This window comes from Teleopsis dalmanni, chromosome 2, assembly GCF_002237135.1.
Source record: "Teleopsis dalmanni isolate 2A chromosome 2, ASM223713v2, whole genome shotgun sequence".
NCBI lineage: Eukaryota > Metazoa > Arthropoda > Insecta > Diptera > Diopsidae > Teleopsis > Teleopsis dalmanni.
Genome location: NC_051847.1, coordinates 71,416,014 through 71,432,915, shown reverse-complemented (window position 1 = coordinate 71,432,915; position 16,902 = coordinate 71,416,014).

Sequence of the window (16,902 nt, the reverse complement as noted above, 5' to 3'; positions counted from 1 at the left end):
AGTGAAGTGTTACTAGAATTTATTGAGTTGGGTTAAGTCTTTAATATAGGAGTTAGTAGGAAATAATCTTCACTGCACACTATACTAATGTAATAGCAAATTGGTCGTTATAACAATTAAATTATTTGAGAAATCTGACAGACTTACTAACACCGCGTTATCAAATCTCAGAATGGTTACAGGCTCCTCGGGGAGGTATGCAGATCTGAGGTCAATTGTTGCTTAGTCTGATGAAGTGATAAACAATAATCCAGTCAAGGCGCAAAGAGGGGTTTTGAAGAAGCTTCGTAGTTAATACAGAGTAAAAGTACTCAGGTGCACTGACTCAACTAGCCTCAACATAATAATAAAATTATAGTATTAATAATTATTAAATAATTGTTTAAACTTATCTAAAAGTCTTAACTACATTGTATTTGTTTTTTTATATAATAAAGTTCCTTAAATAGTTTAAGGTTCCAAAGCAAATCTTGAGAGATTTCTTGACTTCTTCTTCTTGACTTGAAGAATGACTAATTCTTGACATCTTTTTGTGTGGTACCTACTCTTCTGCCCACTGTAAGCAATATTTCCAAAATTTCTCTACCACAGCAGTGGTACAGTGAGTCAAATAAGAATAATAAGAATAATAATCGTTTATCTTCAATTAAATTTATTGAAATGCTAATTATTTTTATGCGAAGACAATTATTATTTTATAAGCTGTTGAGAAAGCAAAGCCAGCAGCTGCACAGCAGCCTATATTCTGTTAATTTCTCTGAAAATCTGTGCAATAAAAACATAATGAATCACTTTTTCTCGCTCGTAAATGGAAAATTAGCACATTCTGTATGGCATTTTGTTTGGAACATTATTCATCGCAACCATACAAATTCATCATTTCACATAAAAATTTATGGTAAATAATAATTTATATGCCGCAATTTAATAAATTACATAAAAAGTGAAACAATAATGCTAATAAATTGTGTCCACATCTAAATTAATTAAAAATTGCATAGATTGGGGTTTGCAATTGCAAGTGACTTCCTGCAAATTAATTAAATTTTATAGATACTTTCATTTAATATAAGCAATAATTTGTAATTTTCAATAAATAAAAGTAAATTATTGAATAATTGGTCAATAAATAAGTGAAAACATATCGCAATCCCCTCTCGGGGATTGTGGCCTTGTCGTGGCGAGGGGGCTTAGTAGGGTGCAATGATCCTGAGAGCGATGCCGGCGGTAGCGTAGCTACTGGTAGGGCCTCCCTTGCCGGTAAGGTCAAAGAGGAGCATCTGAAGCTAAGAGCAATCCACAACGGTTCGCGACCCGGATGGTCTTTTTCCTCCATGACGTCCCGGGATGTAGGCAAGATACAGCATCTTCAATCTTCGCTAAGAAGCCCACCGTTTTCTCGGACTCTCAAGTCTGAAGGTCTGACTGGTGGCCTTAACTGGCAGCCCCAGTACCAGTATAGGATGCATGGGCTAATCACTCGTTCATCTGAATCTACACGATTACTGAAACCGAAACAAATAATTATAACCAACGGCTCCCTTTGATGACGACTATTGGAATGAAAATACGGAAACGATTCGGAACCTGGAATATAAGAACTCTAGCAGAAACATCAAAACTTGCTCAACTTGAACGTGAATTTGTACGTCTCAATCTTTTATTCATCGGGCTAAGCGAAGTAAGATGGAATGGCTGCGGCGAATACAAAACATCCTCCGGCGCTACACTCATCTACTCTGGAAAGGCCACAGGCGAAAAAAGAGAAAGTGGAGTAGGCTTTCTACTATCCAAAGAAGCTAAACAAGCGCTCATAGAATGGCAACCACATGGCGACCGAATAATTCTGGCAAAATTTAAAACTCGAGCCAGAACCCTCACATGCATACAGTGTTACGCGCCTACTGAAGTCACCGACCCACAAATCAAGGAAAATTTTTATGACTCCCTATACTCTGTTTTAAATAAATGCCCTAGAGGTGAAATAAAGCTCGTCATGGGAGATTTCAACGCACAAATCGGGCCAGATAACAATGGAAGAAAGCAAGTGATGGGTAAACATGCTCTCGGCACAATGAACGATAATGGGGAGCGTTTCTATGAATTATGTAACACCATGGGCCTCACCATAGGAGGTAGTCTCTTCCCGCACAAACATTTGCATAAAGTCACTTGGGTTTCCCCAGATAATGCAACAGAAAATCAAATCGACCACATTGCCATCAGCAAAATGTGGAGACATTCATTATGTGATGTCAGAAATAAAAGAAGTGCAGACATGGCTTCTGACCACCATCTACTAATCGGTGAAATACAACTCAAATTAAATGCGGTCTTTAGAAAGCCACAATTCAAAAGGAAACGGTTCGACCTCGCCAAACTCGACAACCCTACTGTTCAAAATAACTATCAATCTCTTTTATCGGCCCAAATCCCTAATCCCTTGCCACTAGAAGAAGAAATCTTTGAAGCCGAAACTTATTGGGAACATGCAAAATGTGCCTTCACTGAAGCAGCACAACAAAGTGTCGGTATTCCTCAACGTCAAAGTAATCCGTGGATCACCGAACATACATGGAATCTTATAAAAGCGCGCAAAGGAGAAAAAGAAAAGGTTAACAGGGCAAGAACGCGCCAAACAAAGCAGCAGGCACAAGCCAACTACAGTATTGCCAACCGCAAAGTTAAACGCAGCGCTAGAGCCGATAAGCGCAGATGGCTCGACAATTTAGCAACAGAAGCCCAAAAAGCAAGCGAATCACATAGGCTCAAAGACCTACACAACATCACTAAAGCTATGGTGGGACGTAAACACAGGATTGCAAAGCCAATAAAAAATACCAGAGGCGAACTAGTACACTCTACCGAAGATCAGCTAAAAGTTTGGGAAGATCACTACAGAAATCTCCTAGCGGGAAACAACACCTATCCTCAGCAGGAACTATGTAGTAGACACCACGAACATGTTGCTCGCAACGATATAAACACAGATGTACCTAACATCAGTGAAATTGAGGCAGCAATAACTCAGCTTAAAGCAGGTAAGTCCGCTGGTCCGGACAATATTGCCCCCGAACTGCTCAAAGCAGACAAAAGTTCAGCTGCTCAAATTATTCAACCAATTGTCAACAACTTCTGGTCCCAAGAGTCATTACCGCCTAATCTTAAAGACGGCATCATTATTAATATACCAAAGAAAGGTAACCTGATGGAATGCTGCAACTGGAGAGGCATAACTTTACTAAACGTAGCTTATAAAGTTATTGCTCAAATCTTACATAAACGTTTAACTGCGGCCGTTGAGCCTACACTACGAGCCGAACAAGCAGGATTTCGGCATAATCGATCATGTGCCGACCACATAAACAGCCTTCGAATAATAGTCGAACAGTCCAGCGAATGGCGATCTCCTCTATACTTGCTGTTTATCGACTTTAAACGTGCATTCGATACACTTCTCCATACCACCATCTGGTATGCATTAGAGTGTAAAGGTATACCGAGTAAATTAATAAATTTAGTAAAAGGCTTGTACTCTGACGCGCACTGCTCAGTACTTCACGAAGGGCGTCTCAGCGGGCAAATCCAAATTAAGTCTGGCGTCCGACAAGGTTGCATTCTTTCACCTATACTATTTAATATAGTCTTAGATGTGGTTATGTCGGAAGCTATGAACACAAATCATGGCATATCATTCGGCCTTCATAACAAACTTACTGACCTCGATTACGCTGATGACATCTGTTTACTAACGCATAACTTTTCCCAGATGCAAATATCGTTAAACAACATCGCAAAGCGTGCATTGGCAGCTGGTCTGTCAATCAATATCAACAAAACCAAGTCTATGCGTCTCAATTCAAACTGCTTAACGAAGTTTCAACTAGATGGCTCCTACATCGAAGATGTACAAAGTTTCTGCTATCTGGGAAGCTACATTTCGAACAACGGCGGCAGTCGGCAAGACATACAGTACAGGCTATCGAAAGCGAAGCAAGCGTTTGGAACCCTTAACAAAATCTGGCGTTCATCCAACATCACACAACGCACTAAGATACACCTGTACAATGCAAACGTAAAATCAACTTTACTATATGGTAGTGAGAGTTGGAACCTAACGGCAAGAGACGCACAACAGCTACAAGCCTTTGCCAATCGTTGTCTACTACGCATCCTTCATGTATTCTGGCCAGCAACCATAACCAATAATGAGCTCTGGTTTAGAACGAATCAGCCTCTTATAACTGATGAAATAATGATGCGCAAATACAAATGGCTTGGCCACACGTTAAGAAAACCCGCTGATGATATCGCAAGAAATGTCTTAGATTTCAACCCTCAAGGCAGTAGAAGACCAGGGCGTCCGCGCAACACTTGGAAACGACAAACTGAAGCCGAATTAAGAAATGCTGGAAAGAGCTGGAGTGAAACAAAACGTCTTGCATTAGATAGAGTTCAATGGAAACTATTTGTTACGGCCCTCTGTTCCACCTAGGAATAAAAGGATTAAATAATATCGCACAAATAGAATTGTTCGTGTGCAAAAAACACAAGACTCTCAGTCGGCACAGAAATTGAAATGAAAATTTTTGCTAATTAATCTATTAGAAAATTATTATTTTTTATTCAATGTCAAATTGAATAAAAAATAATTACTATAGAAAAATATATAGAAAATGCCAGATTAAATAAATTAATTAATATATTATTAATAATACACTTGAAGTTTAACAAATTAACAATTTAGGTGTAAGTATAGTTTCCTATATGTCAACACTTCTCAAGAAAATAAACATTTTGGAAAGTTGAAGAAGGTTCAAAATAAAACTTTTATCTCGAAATAGCTTTGGTATATATGGCATAAATATATTTTCTCTAAAACTATACATTGACTTTCTGCAGATTCAGTAAAACGGGCAGCTACCTGAATAATGCTACCTAGCCAAGACCACGCATAGACGTAACACGTCTGCAACGATACCAGATTAGAATTTTTAAGGGCAGTTAGTGACAATACATATTGCTTAAGATTTCTGTGTTATTTAGGAATTTTACGTGACAGTTATGTGATAGTCTAACAACAGTGACGAAGTTTAACCCGTCAAAACTGATAGTTCCACGGAATTTCATTAGATTTTTCGAAAAAGCCAAAATAGAAATAGACCAGATTCGTCAGTGTTTCCTTGATTGTTGATTCCTTTTTACAAATCTTGGTTGTATATTGAAAATTCACGTAATTCATTGCAGATAATTATTCTAATGCACTGATATCCATGGTTTCTCCATCTTTTCCATCTCCAGTCGTATGCTTTTCAAATATATGATATGGGTATCGGTTCATTCAGCGTTTCACTTTCCACTCTTCTACCAGTAATTTCAAGACTAAGTAATCTGCTTTATTTATTTTTTTATTATTATTATTTATTTATTTATTTATTTCTTAATCGTCTAGTTGCGTCAGAGTCTGATTTGCAATTGAAGATAATTTTCTTAAGCCCGGTTTTTATATATATTTCTTAAAACACGAAAATATTAGTTCTATAAATAGTACATGGAAATCTTAACATTCTTTGATATATTCAAAATCTCAAGGTTTCATTCTCCTGCTTATCTAATTTTTTATAAGTCTTCCCTGAACAATAATGCATTTAATAATGGCTGCTTTGTAGATTTACTGATGTTTATGTATATCTCCATACTTTTTTGTGGTGCAAAAACAAAGGAATGTGATTTAACATATATTTTCAAATAAATGGGGTTTTTTTTTTGAAAAATGACATAACTTTTCCAATAAATCATTTGTAAATCCCCGTAATTTTTATAGCTATAGAGATTTTTCTAAATATTTAATTGTGATATACTATATTTAATCTACTAAGATAAAAAAAAGTGATAAAACCTTGAATTAAATATGATTTCAATATTCTTTAAAACCAAGTCCAATTCTACAAATTCTTTCTACTCAAAAGAAAACCCCCTATTGTTATCAACTTTCGCATAATTTTAAATATTTTAATATTAGAAATTCAAGTATATCATCTCGTTATAAAAAAATGGGAATCACAAAAAAATACTATATCGGGAACACTCAACTTTTGGATTGAAATTATTTTAATGGGTTAAGATGTGAAAAGTATCTGAAAAGTGCCTCTAAGTCTAGTCTTAAGCCCAATTTCCTTAAAATTTAACCAATATAAATTAAGCATAGTTAACTTAAAACTATAACTAACTTTAACCAGGAGCTTGGAAGCGTCTGTTGCTAAATCGAATAAAAATAAGAATTAACTTAACCTTATTCATAATTACATAAATGAATATAGAGATTTCGGAAAGTAGTGACTACAACAACAAAAATTCTTTTTATATTATTTTAATTAATTGAATGTTTGGCTGACTATACAGCTATTTGGAGTATTGCCAAATACCCATCATCAGTGGTCTTGGAATTATTTCTGGTATTTAATTATTCGTAAATAATTTTTTGAGACTGCAAGTAAATGAAGATATAAAATTTTTTTTTAATGAATGTCATTGCCACTATGTAACAGAATCGGGTTCACAACTATCTTCATATACCTATGTTCTATTTTAATAATAAATAAATACCATTTATAAACTTAAAGTATCGTAAATATACATATGTTTCAAACTTAATAAAGTAATGACCTATATTATAAGTAAAAGTTTAATCACGTACTACTACTTTTTAGGCTCAATTAGTTGTGCCTAAAGCAGTTAGTTTACACGTTTTAAATTATGGGAAACAATGCATTCGATAATTGGTGCCAAAGAACGCATAGATAGATGGCAGCGTAACAATCTACTGAATTTAGTTGATTCGACGTAAACGTAAAAATTTTTTCATGTCTAAACGGTTGGACTTGCGGTTTTTATGCTGATTAGTCAATTTCTGATTACTTCAGTGCTTACACTTTCTATTTTGTTCATGACAACTATTTCACCTTTTACATCTTATTATCGGACACAATTGACTACTATATTAAAGACTTACACTAACTCAATATATTCTAGTAATACTTCACTTTTTATATTACGATAATTTTAAATTCGATAAGAATTCTAATATAAATAATATGAACAAATTTTATTAAATGCTAATTTTTTTATTAATATTTATACATATTATTAATGTATCTAAAAAAATTTTTTATAATTTTTTAACATGTACACTGAAGAGGGACTACGAAGTACACCGAAATATTCGTAATATAAAAAATCTTTTATAAAAATTAACATATAGTTAAAATAATTAACACAAATTAATAAGTGTAATTTTTAAAAAAAAAAACACTTTTTATAATTTTATGTATTAAATAAACGACTTAATCCCAGTAATAATCAATAACAAATTTTTAATTGCCAACTAAACTTTAATCAATTTTTATTAACATAGACGTAGAAACCTATTAGAAGTAAAATGTATCTGAAAGAAAGCATGTATAACAAACCATTATAAGTAAAAATTATATTCTATGGTTTAAATAACCCCAACGATATTAGCAAATGAACTCTACTCTCACTCGAGATCATTGTCTTCATAAATGTTGTTTATTCGAAAGAATTTTTATGTGCCAAGGTATTGAAATCTACATTCTTCTTCGTTGTTAATAACAACTAATTTTATAAATTTATGTCTTTAGTAATATTTTTTGACTTTGGACTTTGAAATCTTAATTGCAATATTGACAATATCACTTCCAACCTCTTTTAAAATTTATACTCAAAAAAGACTCATAAAAATTTTCTAACAATAATGCATATAAATATAAAATATATTTTATAGGTTATCAATGTCAATATAACGGTGTAGATAATTTGATTAACAATTTATCTATTATCTATTATTATTCGATTTTTTTTTAATGTCAATGTTACCGAAGATGGCAACTAAAATAGTTTCCATACGCTCAGAGCCATTCGGAATGCAACTCATGAGACCCACTGCCACCACAGCGAATACCAGCACGTACGCACAAATTGGCTTTAATATATGGGCATATATATATGTACATGTATATATATATCAAAATGTATGTGTATATAACTTTGTAGCAGATATTGCTAACCAAGTTGTGGACATAAACATATGGCAGCTTTGCTGTCATCATTACTTTATAGCCAATAATCATTTTCATCTATGAATTGCATTTATTTTTCAGTGAATAAACATCTTTGGGATGCGGTTGTTTAGCTTCTGTTTTGTTGTATTTGTTTTTTTTACTGGATTTGTTGTTGTTAGTTTTTTTTATATAATATACAAAAAAAGACAACAATAAATTTATTTAACGATATTACGAAAATCTTTAACAAGACAAATATAATTGGATCAATTTAATTTTTTTTCGAATGTTCAGCTTATATTTACTTACTGCTGTCCTTCTGTACCAGTGGAACAGAGGGTCTCAGCTTTTACGAGTATATGGTATTGTTATTAAGGGTACTACAATTATAAATAATTAACAGGAAAAAATTCATATCAAAAATCATCATCATCAATATTAGTGGCGCAACGATTTTAGTTGAATCTTGGCCTCCCTTTGAAAATGCCTCCACGTATCTCTGTCGTTTGCTATCATTCTCCAGTTTCTTCTCCAAGCTGTTGCGCTATTTGATCCACATTGGGTATCCAGCGTCAACTCGGATGCCCTCTTTTTCTTCTTCCTTCTGGAGCATATTTTTTGTTGGGTTATCTAGCTCTTTTTGACATTCGTCATTAAAAATAATAATATTAAATAGTATATAATAATATGTTAAATAAAATTAAATTTTGGAATGGCACTAGCGGTTGAAGAAATCAATAAGCGAGTAATGGACATAGATCATATGATAATTGAAGCAGACGAAAGTTGCGCTATAAAGGGTACTGCATTTGCTTACACCCCACCAGACCAAGCAGAGTTGTACAAGCGAGTTAAAACGAATTTCTTCCGCCACTGGTACTTTCGGTATGTGGCTATGGACGAGACATAGATTAACTGCTATATATAGAAACCTTAAAGTTCTTTAACTTAGGCAATAGCAGACGGCTGAACTTGCTTAAAGTGAGCAAAACATTAAAAGCCAGCTGGCAGGATTATAGCTGATATTCGTATTTTGGAATAAGCTTATATTTTGTGGAATGGTTTAAAGCAGAAGACTCCTAAATTGAATTAAAGTGCCATATGTATATATATATAATACATATGAATATTGATTATTAATTTTTTTTGTGGTGATGCGTGTGAAGCCCATCATGGGCCGTCGGTGCCATCGTCATGATACCAGTGTGCCAGACTCTTACCGACTAAACCACCAAACCTTGCCATCAGGGAGATATATTTATTATTTTTTTCAAATGATTGAAATCATCTCAAGTAAAGGAACCTATTTAATACATAATAGTTTTTGTGTAAGATTAATTATAACTTCTGTTAATCTTATTTATATTTTTTTATAAGTAGAATTCTTGACAAACTTTACTAATTTTTTTATTTATTTTGTTTTCATGATTATTTATCATAATAAAATAATATTTAATAATTTTAAACACAAAAAAATTATTTTTGCAATGTCAACTAAATAATTTTAACAAGATTCTTTTAATACTCTTTGAAGCAAAAATATATTATTCAAAAAACAATATATATATATACATATTTTCTACAAGTATGTATTTTGGTATTATTATTAACAAACACTAGTAGTATATATATATGTATATATAACACATAGCAATTGTTACACTTGAAAACATATTTTAAAAAGGTCTGGTTTTTGTAAAATTGTTTTACTCAAATATTTCACGATTTTATTTAAATGCGCATTTGTATAAAAAAATATTTTTAAATAATAGTTTGTTGTTTAATTAACTTTTTTTTTTAATGCTATTTTTTTATTAGCATAAAGAATATAAAATAAAACGTCTAGTCAGCAAAAAGTCATATATAAATATGGTTAAGGGCACATAGCAAAAAATTTCACGCATGCTATAAAGCAATGATGCATTTAATATAGCATGCAATAGAATCAGTAGAGAATATGTATTTATGTACGTATAAAATTTATTTTTATCATTTATAACTATATTCGTAACGTATAACTAATGCAATAAAATTAGTATTAATTTAGTATTCAATTGTATTATAAGTATTTTACTTCATATTAGTATTAACATAATATATAAAAATAAAATTTAAACAGTATATTAAATATTGCATTATTATTTAAATAATATTAAATAAATTTTAAAATAATTTATTCTGATTTGTTATAATCATAATTAAGTTACTAATGACATTCTCCCTACATAATATATTAGACAAGTCTACATATTTTATATTAAGCTGAATTTATAGTACATTTCCACTGGCTTCGTTAGACCAGTTAACTTACTTGTGATTGTTTGAATTACTTAAATTTCAAGTAAGTTAACTGATGTAACGAAGCCAGTGGAAACGTATTATAAACTGAGCTTAGCACAAAATATGTTGACTGTTTACTAAACAGTGTTTAGATGTAAATTGTATGAATTACTTTAATTTCAAGTAAGTTAATTAAAGTGATACCATTAGATTTTTGTATTTAAATCTATAAATAGGCAGCAATTTATGCCATTTTTTATACAAAATTCAATCTAAGATATGCTAAAGGGGGTTCTACAAATCTAAGTGTGAACATCGTACTTCATTGTTTATAATTTGTTAACTCATAAGTAGTTTAATGTTCATTTATTATTTAAAAATAATTAAAAATAAATTTTAAATATTTTAATTAATTTAAAATATATATATTTTTGGAATTATTTTTTTATAGAATTCATTTCTTTGATATATAAATGACAATCTATACTCTTAACGCGCGTGCTACAAATAAATTGAGCATTTTTTATAGCATGCTATAAAATATAAAAAAGTATCTTAAAAATCAACTTGTTGCGAATCTTTCACACTTTAAAACGAAAATTTGTTTAGTTAAATTAACTAATTAAATTTATAAGGTCTAGCAAGTTTTTTGCTATATTTTTTTATAAGTTTTCCGATTAAACTTTTCGATTTGTAGTTAATTTTGCTGTACTTTAAGTGACCTAAATTGTATCTTATCACAACTTTTACATGCATTTTACAAAGTTACGACAAAAAAGTTTCAATTGAAAAATATTAATATGAAATTTTTTCTTCACGCTTCGTTATCAACTTTAAAGTTTATATGTTCTTTATGAAACACCGCATTGGAGGGCTTAAAATTACATATATACATATATATATATATTTATATATATACAGTTTCAGTGCAAACTTGAACCTACGAGTATATATACTTTTTTAGTTTATCTTCGTAAATTTTAAAGCAATATTTATGGGTTTATTGCTTTTGCAAAAACTTTTTAGAGGTGCTTAAATTTCAATTATTTTCATTTTTTGCTTAATTTGTAAATTTTTAAGGCTTCCTATTATTAATTGCTGCAAAAAAACATAAAGAATTTTTTTTATTTAACAAAAATGATTTGAAACTCAAAGTAGTCACTTCTCTACATTCAATTGAAATTTAATGGCATTACAAAAAAAATAATATTGCATAAATAAAATTGAAATCTACCAGATATTTGTGCTATAGTAATTTATAAAGAGAACTGAAACAAAGAACGTCAATAACTATGATTTTTTTTAATGATTAAATATACTTTTGATAAAAAATATCTTAATTTTTGTGAGATATATATGTATCTTATTTTTGAAATATTATTTAAATATACAGATTATTCGTTCTTCATAGATTAAGAATATTAAGAAAAAAAAGATTTGTTTATTTCAACTCTTTATAGTTAAATTATTTTGATTGAATCAATCCCAGCTCTTAATAATATTTATATAACTCTCATTTTTAAACAAATGATTCAACTTATCTGTATACACATATTATGTATACTATATTTCGCTCCTGCTTCCCAGTGATGAGCTACTTAAACCAATGGTGAAAATTTAATAACAGATACTCCTTCTATTACTAATAGTTTCTATATATACAACACAGCCTATCTATAAACTAAACTCATTTTCAAAAGAAATAAAAATGACTATACTATAACTCGACCCTTCTACTCAATTAAGAACTACTTAGAAACAAAGAAGAAGACACAGTAACAATTTAATAACAGATACTCCTTCTATTACTAATAGTTTCTATATATACAACACAGCCTATCTATAAACTAAACTCATTTTCAAAAGAAATAAAAATGACTATACTATAACTCGACCCTTCTACTCAATTAAGAACTACTTAGAAACAAAGAAGAAAACGCAGTAAAAATATAACAACAGATACGTCTTCTATTACTAATAGTTTCTATATACAACAATGTCTATCTATAGATTAAAGTCATTGTCAAAAAAATGACGTACTATCCGTTTATAAGTATTATGTATACTTTAATTCGATCCTTCTTCCCAATGAGGAACTACTTAAAACCAAAGAAGAAGACATGGTGAAAATTTAATAACAGATACTCCTTCTATTACTAATAGTTTCTATATACAACACAGTCTATTGATAAACTAAACTCATTTTCAAAGAAATGACTTATACTATACTATCTATGTATTATGTATACTATAACTCGACCCTTCTTCTCAATGAAGAACTACTTAAAACCAAAGAAGAAGACATGGTGAAAATTTAATAACAGATACTTATTCTATTACTAATGGTTTCTATATACAACACAGTCTATCTATAGACTAAAGTTGACACAGGAGATTATAATTATTCTATAAATATTTAATAATTTTGAAATAAATTAACTGACTCTGAGCTTCAAATTTGGCAAGGCACGAGTTCGAATCCTGGTACTTGCAGTCTCAAATAAAAAAATATTTACGAATCATTAAATACAAGAATTATTTCCAAGACCACTGATAATGGGTATTTGGTAATACTTGAAACAGCTGTATGGTCAGTCAAAAATTCAATTAAATTTTTGTTGTTGTAATTCACTACTGTTCGAAAAAACCTCGTTATGAAATAAATTACCTATAAATTTTACATTTAAAAAATAAAAGTGTTTTATAAAGCATTTAAAATCATTCTTTATATATAATACAACAGGAAATTATAAAATCATTTAGATGTATATATTATATACAAATTGTTCCAAGATCTCAACTCAACTGCAATATATGTACTTATAGTAGATGAAAAATTTCTCTTATATGAAATTATTCATCGTTTAATGGCATATTATAAAAATTAATTATATTCATACAAATATGTAAACATTTATATATTATATATAAATAACAATAAATATTTATATATAAACAATTACGTTGTATTTAATTCCGCAAAATTTATTTAAATGATTTCGTCTCGTTCAATATGGAAAAATAATCGATCTGAGATGCATCAGCATTCCGATCGTGTTTCTCATTTGAAATTACTCACATCTCGGAAGATTTGTAATTCTAAAAATGACAATTCAACGATAAAAATAAAAAATAAATAAATTTTTACAAATAATAAAAATTATACAAAAAAAACGTTTCTAGTTAATTTTATTACCGCGTAAAATCACAAAACCACACCTGCCATAATTATAGTGACTTACTACGTTTTATAATCTTTTTTTTAAGGAGGGGATGAGAGGAGAAAAAAGTTATTATAATTATATTAATATTATATATAAAAAATTTCTATGTATGTATATAGAAAATAATGAGTATTTATAAAAAAATTTAAACAAAGTAAGTTAAACTATTCGTTATTGGAACACTTAGTGAGTGAATAAAGCAGGAATACGTTGGAAAAAAGGTTAAAGAATAGAGGTCCCAAAAAGAAAACAATTAAAAAATATTGATTTATATAAAATTGGGTCCATAACTATATCTGAGAATTTAATATAGCCTTGTTTACAATAGGAGTGATAAGAAATAAAGAGTATTTATTCCTAAAGAAGGAAAATCTAAATTAAAAAAAATTAAGGGCCCTGCTAAAAATAGATAACTTGAATAGATGAGATGACTACAGAAACATAGAATGATGACAGAGCTGGATCACTGAAAGAGAGAAAAACTTAATTAATTTGAGAGAAATTAATTTAGTTCCAAAAAATAACAGTTAAGGATGATTAAAAATGAGATACCTTAAACATTAACAGGAATATCCCCATAGGATAGAAAATCTCAACAAAAAAAAATTAATTTCACTCTTAAAGAAATAGGAACTTAATAGACGAGAAAAAAGAGAACATATATGTTATGAAGACAGCAGGATCACTTAAAAAGAGAAAAACTTAATGAATATATGTGAAAATTATTTCAGTTCCTAAAAATAATAGTTAGGGATGATTAAACATGAGATACCTTAAACATTATTTGAAAGATCTCTCAAATATAGCATAGAAAATATCAACAAGAAAATTAATTTCATTCGTAAAGAAAAAGGAACGAAATATGTGATTAAAAATGAGATGCCTTAGACATTAATAGAAAGCTCTTCCAAATATAGAAACTATCAACTAAAAAATTTATTTCTCTCTTAAAGAAAGAGGAACTCAATAGACGTGTTAGCGAGAGACAAGAGTATATGTATGATAAAGACAGAGCAGGACTATGTAAAACGATAAGAATTTAATAAAAATATTCGAAATTATTTCAATTCCTGAAAGTAATAGCTAAAAAAGACGTTAACAGACACCTTAAACTTTAAAAGAAAGGAAAGATCTTCTGAAGAAGGGAAATCTCAACAAAAGCATTAATGACACACTTAAAGAAAGAAGTCGTTAGGTACAGGAGCTAGAAAAGTCAAAACCGTTGTTATATATAATTGATTGAGTACCACTAGGCACAATTGAGCAAATGTTGCTACCAATTTTTTAGATGCAGTGGGATGTATCAGCTATTATAGCCAACGAGCGATGCTTGGACATAACATAGCTTTTATTAAAAACGTTGATGACGTAAAAGCAAAACTAATTGATTAAATCGCTGTATATCTATGAATCATTTAATGCTAATTAATAAAACTTTAAAATGGAAAATAAATTTCAAAACAGATGTCGAATTATTAAACACACCTCACTTTATATAAAAACAGATGTCTAATTGATATGAATTGATCTGAAATATTTGATCATTTTTTTCCGGTACGTAAAAAGCATCGAAGGCAAAAGTTTGAGTCCTGTACCTATCAAAGCCACTTATTAAGGATTGGGAATGCGAACTGGAGCAATTTCAACCGTTGGACCGTAAAGATCAAAAACCGAAATCCCATTACAGTAATCATGGAAGAGACAGGCATTAGGTTAGAGAAGACTTAGCATTTAGAAAATAACTTATGTTAACAATATTATTTTGTTGTTGATTTAATAGGTTTTTGTATCAGAACTCTGTGTAATCAACAAGGATAAATTAATGTAAAAAAATATTTTGAAATTAAAATAATTTTTAATTAAAATCATATGGCAAATGAATTATATATTAAAATAATTGAATTTATTAATTAACACCAATTTTTTTCTTTATTTTTATTTTTAACAATGACAAAAAACCATTTTATTTAAATTATTTACAGATATTTTTTTATTCACATATATTTATCAACTTGGCAGTGATGCCAAGTTATTCTGAAGCAACCAAAAGTTGTTCTATTGAAGCATTCATGTCAAAAGAATATACACAATAAAATATTTAACCAATAAACCAGTAAAAAAACTATATTATTACTAAAATATTATATGAATTGGAACATCTATTTCGATATCATATATCAGCTGACATCAGCTGTTTTTTGACAACGTTTGAACGTTTTCACAATTTGTGTTTATAAAAGTTGATAGCACTACAGCTGTGTTACGATTATTAAATAAAAACAATAGATTAAATTTCTTAAAACCCAGAATACAAAATATTAAATAAATATATTAAAATAATAAAAGTAAAATATCATCACTAATTTAGTTTATCATCACTATTTGTACCATAATTTTTTTTATTAGTTATAAACAAATTGTTAATAATTCTTACTGTTTTCATTTACTTTACTAAACTAATTTAATAAGTGTGAATATTTTAAATAAATAAACCGTATAGAAATAATTATCTGTGCCAATTACTACTTTTCGAATTAATAGTAGAAAATGAAGCCATAATATTTTTAATTAAATTAGCTAAACACATAAATTCTATAAAAATATCGTCAATAGACATAACATAGCTACAGTACAGCTAATCCAATAATTCAAACGGTTTTAGGGAAGGGGATTAGGAGTTCAGTAAATTAACGTGTATATTCAGTTATACATGCTGCAAAACACGCACCCTTATTGAATTTTAATTAATTTTTCAAAAATTTATTTATTTTTTATATTCATTGGTAGTATAATCACTTGTTGTCGTTATTGTTTCAAGCGTTAATGCGTTCTTCTTCTTCTACTGTTTCTCTCCGTAATGCTTTGTATTATTGTCGATATAAATTACTCATCATTAGCATGTTTCAGTAAGAGGTTCTCGAAATCCACATAATGAGAATGGAGAAATTTGTTTTCCAATTTTTTTCTTTTTGGAAAATATACATATAATTTGGCTCATTAACGCTCGTGTAGTAATTGAAAAAGAAGAAATGCAACAAAAACAAAATAAATTATAGAAAAAGCAAAAGAATGAGCAAAAAAAAAAAGAAAAAGAATAGAAATTGTTTGTGGCTAATAATAAGCAAATTAAGTTATTTTAGCAAAACTGTCCATTTGGGATGTAGCAATTTAATCTAATTAGCTTTGCTAGCGGGTAAACAACGTAATAGATTATTGTCTTTATTTATTGTGTGCATTGTTGTTTCTAAGTTCTTAAGAGTGTGCTTTTAGGTTTCTATTTTTATTTTCTTTTATTTGTCATTGTTATATTATAAACG